Raw genomic sequence first — 6,033 nt, forward strand, 5'->3', positions numbered from 1 at the left:
CCCGGCCGGCGGCGCCCGGGCTGTCCCCGAGAGTCCTCGGGGGTGCCTCCGCGGTGACGCCGGTTCGGCTCTTCTGCCACCTGGCCTCGTGGCCTCCTGATGATCTTCCCCCCCCCCCCCCCCCCCCCCGGTTCTGGCTCCGTTCCCTGGAAGGGTTTCTTTTTGGTTTTTTGCTCTGGAATGTGAAGAGGCCAGGGCGGCAGCGCATAGGTGATGTGTTCAGGCCGGCTTTAAGTTGTTTCTATCCATTTGTTTAGCCATGTTAAGGAAGAGCTGTGGGGGTGCAGCGTCTCCTGTGAGCCTGGTGCTGAGCCAGCTCAAGCAATGGGAGTGCTGGTGGGCCTCAGGAGCATCAGTCAGGACCTTCTCTCAGCAAACAGGAGAAGAGCTGCCATGCTTCCTTCTGGTGCTTAGCACTGGGTGCCTGTAGGCTTTTTCAGGTGGCTTCACTTCCAGGTCTGTCCTGACAATGCTTGGTATATCTGGAATATGAGGGAAAAGGCTTTTTATGGCAAACAAAATCATTACTTTTCTCACAGTTTAATCTGAAAGTGCTTGAGAGCAAGGAGAAGCCCAGGGCAGAGTTCGTTCATTCTTCCCTTTGCCTTTTCCCTTTGCTGAGTTCTTTCTTTGCTACCTATGATGCATTACTAAAGACGTGGTATTTGATCTCACAGACCAGTGCCTGTATTATCAAAATTTTCCTTAATACAAGATTGCCACCAGCCACGTGTGAGGTCACTTAATCATTCAGTCTTCAAAGTGGTTTGGGTTGTCCTAGTGAGGGTTTCTTGCCAGCAGGACTCTCACGTCAGTAATGGACACCTAGAGAGTTAGCCTGTCCCAGGGCAGAAATCTTAGCCAAGGCCTAGGGCTAGATTAGGACTAGGATCAGGGTGAGGAGTGTGAGAAGTGGGCAACCTTCTGGCATTAGACTGGTGCCTAAGCACAGTTCCTTCTAGGGGAGTTTGGAAGAGAAGGCACATAACTCAGTTTCTGCTCTGTTAGAAGCTTGGCAGGTTGGCTTTATGCTGGAACACTGTAAACAGCGCTATTTAGCTCCTGTCATAGTGGGTAGGGAAGGGAATGTGCAGTGGTGACTATTGTGCTTCCTTTTTGACTTTGAAACAGACAGTATGCTAGTGGTACCCTGGTATGATCCTTCCTAATCACCTAAAACTTAATTCCCCCATTTTAGAGCATAACATGGGTGGAGAAAGCTGTGTAAGGAGACAACTGAGTGGCTGCTAAAAGTCTGGCTAAGTTGGTTGTTGATTGTCTTGTAAGTTACTAAAAGGGTAATCAGAAAATCTCCATGGACTTGTCTGCAAAACAGTTACATAGGTGTTTCTCTCTCTAATGGAAAAAGTAAATGGATTAAAGGCAGAAAGGTTTTCTCAGTTTCATCTGTCAGCCCCTGCAGGTTAGCTGTGCTCTCCAGCCCTTTATCATACAAGATAGGTTCCGTTTCCAAAAGGGGGCTGGGCTTTTTCATAGCCAGGGCTCTTTGTAGCTGCTGCAGGCAGAGTTTGCTCCGAGCTGAGCCGTTAGCTGCTGTCTCCGAGCTAAGGCATATTTATTGCCTGTGCACACGGTTGTGATGGGCTACAGTCATGCTTCAAGCCAGTTTTTCAGCCACCTGTGTCAGGGTGACAGCCTCCACAGTACTGCCAGGCATACAGCATGTGTGGGCACAGGTGCTGAGCGAGATACAACAGCACGTTTTGATGCTCTTTATTTGAAGTTTAGCTAAACTGGCCACAATAAATGGAGGAGGTGCATTTATGGCTTCAGAGCAATAAAATGGAAAAAAGGAGTGAATTGTATATATGCTCTCCTCTTTCAACTCTTCTTCCTGATTTCATATACTGTTTAGGTGCTCCTCCAAATCAAAAACAAATAGGAAGGAAAACTTATCATTTCACTGTGGCATTTTTGGTCAGCATTTATTCAGAAGTATACAAGAAGTAAAAATAGACACTTAGTTTTAGCTGTTGATCATGCTGAAGTTAACAGAAAATATATAAGCTGCTGAATATGTTGTTATCTTTTTCCTTGAATCCCAAAAATGTTTCCATTCTAAAGCAAGCATCCTTGGGTATCTATGCAAATGCAATGCCTTTCATAATTTCTTGAAAAGTCAGAACTCTGCTGCTTCTGCAGAGCTGAGCTTAGACACAGAAAACCAAAGAGCATTTTCATATCAGAAGTCTCCTTTAAACCATGGATGAGGACGGGAAATTGCCTGGAAACTGCCTGGGCTCAGTGGTGTGTCCTATGGATCTCCAATGCTCTTGCCCCAGTACAAAGAATTTATCCCTACTTACTCAGTCCAGGGCTTATGAAAATATTTGTGTTGTGTGAAACCAAAACTGCTGTGAAAGAAGAAAGGAGATTTAATGAATTTTCAATCTAAATAATCTTAGTACAAGAACAAAGCTTCTCAAATGCTCAAATTTGTATGTTTTACTGAAAAGGGTTTGGAAGGTTTTAATTTCTTATGACTCTCTATGCCAGCATATGGGTAATTTTTTGCTTTCAAAATGGTTCATTAATATGTCAGTTGACTTTCTAGGAATGGTGCTTTTTAATTACTAATTTACAAAGGGATTCAAGATCTGTGCGTATCACCCGTGATTAGTACGTCTGTACATTTTAAAACATTCTGCAGCACCATTCTGTGCTGTCACATCTTGTGACAGTCTGTCCTGCTGATTTAGCAAGACTGCACTGCATGCAATATGGCAGTGATCCCAGGGACTTAAATGGGTGAGAGAAATGAATACTTTCTTTAAAAGTACCTAAGGTAGGAGAACTGCCTCAAGTTTAGTCTCCAGACTAATGTACTGACAGATTTGTTCTCTAGTCATGTGCTAATTGTTTTGGAATGAGAATCACTTGCTCCTGGATCCTTCTACCAAAGCAGCATGTACAAAGTTAATTTCACGAAACTCAGCAAGAGACCATATGGAAGGGGAAAATGGTATTTATTTTAAACAAAGTTGATTTCAGTCACTAGCACATTGTGTTGTAGATGTCAGTCCCTTGCACTCCCACACCATGTACTCAGAAGCATCCAGTCATGTGTGATACTTTCATACACAATCTTCTATTAATGTTTCATTCAGACCAAGTTCAGTATTTCTGCCACACAGCAAGTTAAACTGCTCTACCACACATGCCCACCACTAGGTTATACTGTTTTCTTCTGTGTCTGCAGCTACTTTTAACTTTGGAAATTAAAAAGAGAAAGATGGAAATTGTAGAGGTGAGTTCTATTACATACCTTAAAAACCTAAGCCTTAAACATACCTGCAAGCTGTGGATACTCCTTATAACCACCTCCTTGCAGGGGGAGTGGAGCAAGAACAATGCTTTGCTCTTTTTCTTATGCAGGACTGTGGAGAATTACTGAGGAGAATGTTGCTCTGTTTTGAGCTTCAAATGAAATTTGGGTAACTCTTTAATCTCAGGAACTAAACTGTGCAAATTTTCCTTTTCCTACATTTGATTCCTCTGCCTGAGACTCAGAAATGCCTCTTCTGTATTAGCCACAAGTCAGCTAATGTAATCTTTTTTTATTGGACTAAGTCAGCTTCAGTGCCAAACACCTCATGCTTTTTATTGTCATGTGTCTTAGTTTAGTTAACCTAAGCTCCAATGCCAATTATTTTAATTTAATTTTAAAACTATTCTATTTTACATTTTGTTTTGTGTATTATTATTTTGTTTGCTATATTTTATTTGATCCTTCTCCTTCTCCTTCTCCTTTTCCTTTTCTTTTCCCTTTCCCTTTCCCTTTCCCTTTCCCTTTCCCTTTCCCTTTCCCTTTCCCTTTCCCTTCTCCTTTTCCTTTTCCTTTCCCTTCCTTTCCTTCAGGGACTATTTAGCCTTCCTTTGAAATCCAGGGTACAAATGCCAAACTGGGCTCTCGGGCAGAGATTTAACATGCTCTTCAGTAAAGGTACCAGCTCTGTGCTAAACGAGTTGCTCTCTGCCAGATCCAGACTTGGTCTTGGCTGTGACCCCACAGAAATGCCAAGTATTTCCAAGGAAGCAGGCCTCTGCTAGAAGCTGAGAGGTGTGTGTGTTTCATCTGTTTATTTTGTGTGCTAATGAGAATTTGGGAGGGTCTAACAGAGTGGGCAGCACATTTTGAAAACATGTTTTAGATAGGCAGATTTTATGGAAAGCGGATGCCTTCCCAAAGCAATTATAACTCACCATTTCCAGGGCTTTGGTTTCCCCTGCCCCATTTGTTCCTGTCTCAGTAGGAAATTTTACGAAGACATAGAGGAGACTGTTCAAAGCATCTGCTGACAAAGGGCTGAGTATCATGTTGCAAATGCATGTCCTCATTTGCTGGAATTGTAGAGGCAAAAGATAGCACAGAACTGGGGCTGAATATTAAATTTCCCAGCAAGAAACAGCTAGCAGGTGCTAGTTGCTGTGAAACCTGGATGAAATTAAAAGCAATTCCTCCCTTGCAAGGAAGATGATGATGTGAGAGTGAGCTCTTTGGGAACAGGTATACTTAGGAGAAAGACTGCTGAGAAAAGTCAGGTTTTAAGCTTTCCTGACACACAACTGACAGGAGAATCGGAATGGCAACATCTGGGGAAATGATGCAGGGCTGGGAATATCTGGCTGTCAGTGGTGTTAGTTATGGGAATGTCGGGCGAGAGGACAGTGAAATAGACAGTGAATAGTGGTCAGTCCCATAACTGAGTGTTATTGCCCTCCAGGCCCATGTGTGAGAGCAAACACAGTGATACTGGGTTTGTCCACAGGAGAAAGGACTGAAACAGAATCACTGCTCTTCATGATCTCCTCATGTGGACATACAGCATTAAAAACAGTTGCACCTTATTCTTTGTGACAACTTTCTGGCACAGACAGAAGCATTAATGTTATACTGTGAAATCAAGCAGTGCCCTTTCTTCTCCACTCTTACCCTTCCCCACTGAAACTGTAAAATATCAGGGAAATTCACCTCTAGAGTCTCTGTCTTGCTGCAGTGAGATTGTTTAGTTCCACATCTTGGTCTGAATACAACTAATATTGTCAAAGATTTTTGCAAATTTGAGACAAAAATGATGGACTCAGGCCCATCTTGAATGAAGGATCTATTATCAGATGCCAGGGGTAGTTAGATCAGAATATAATTATGTACTTCAGTGCAGTATTCAGTTGTTAGTCATTCTTCCCTGATGGTGAAATGCGTGACAGTTTCAGGTTTTGATTGGCACCTCCATTACCTGCTCTTAGTAAACAGATTATTGGCCTCGTTTTTTTTTTTTTTTTTAAACAGAAATTTGCCATCTTCACCTTGCACACAGTCTTGTTACCCAGCCTGCTCTAATGTGTGCTGCAGCTAATAAATGAGCAGCTGCCATGGCTACTGTAGCCATACAAAGGAAAGCTCTTCAGCTTTTAAGGAGTGGCTGGAGGCAGGTAATTAACCACAGCTTCACTCCTTGCACGCAAAGCGCCTGGAAAGCCACACACCAGGCTTCCCTGTGGATTTTCCTTTTATCAACACTTACTTCAAGGATAGCAGTGTCGCTGCCAGTTCTGGCTACAGCAAGAGAGTAAGAAAAAGCAAGGCAAATCTAGTTATAATTAAGCTGGTGATAACAAAGGGATCTTAAAAATATAATAGCAGATTAATCTTTGGAGAACTTCCTTTCCCCCATTTCAAGCTTTACTCCTTCGTGCTGTTGTCTGTTCACTGCTTCAAGAAATGCATCTCTAATACATCCAGGAGTAGGAGGGTGTTCACCAAACGATCTTGGCTCTTTTCAAATCAATGCATTGTCATTTATGCATCTTAATCCGCTGGTCCTCCATTTCTGAAGAATCCCTGATATTATAGAGCTATTTAAACTAATTTTTTAGCATGCAGGGAAAATCACATTCTGCTATGCAGCAGATTGTTATTTGTCTGTCAGGCTACAGTCTGATTTCTGCCCACTGACTTCACTGCAAAGTTCTGTGTTGCCTATAATTAGGATAAAATTGGGTCCAAGAGCG

Source organism: Vidua chalybeata, chromosome 1 (genome assembly GCF_026979565.1).
Source record: "Vidua chalybeata isolate OUT-0048 chromosome 1, bVidCha1 merged haplotype, whole genome shotgun sequence".
Taxonomy (NCBI): domain Eukaryota; kingdom Metazoa; phylum Chordata; class Aves; order Passeriformes; family Viduidae; genus Vidua; species Vidua chalybeata.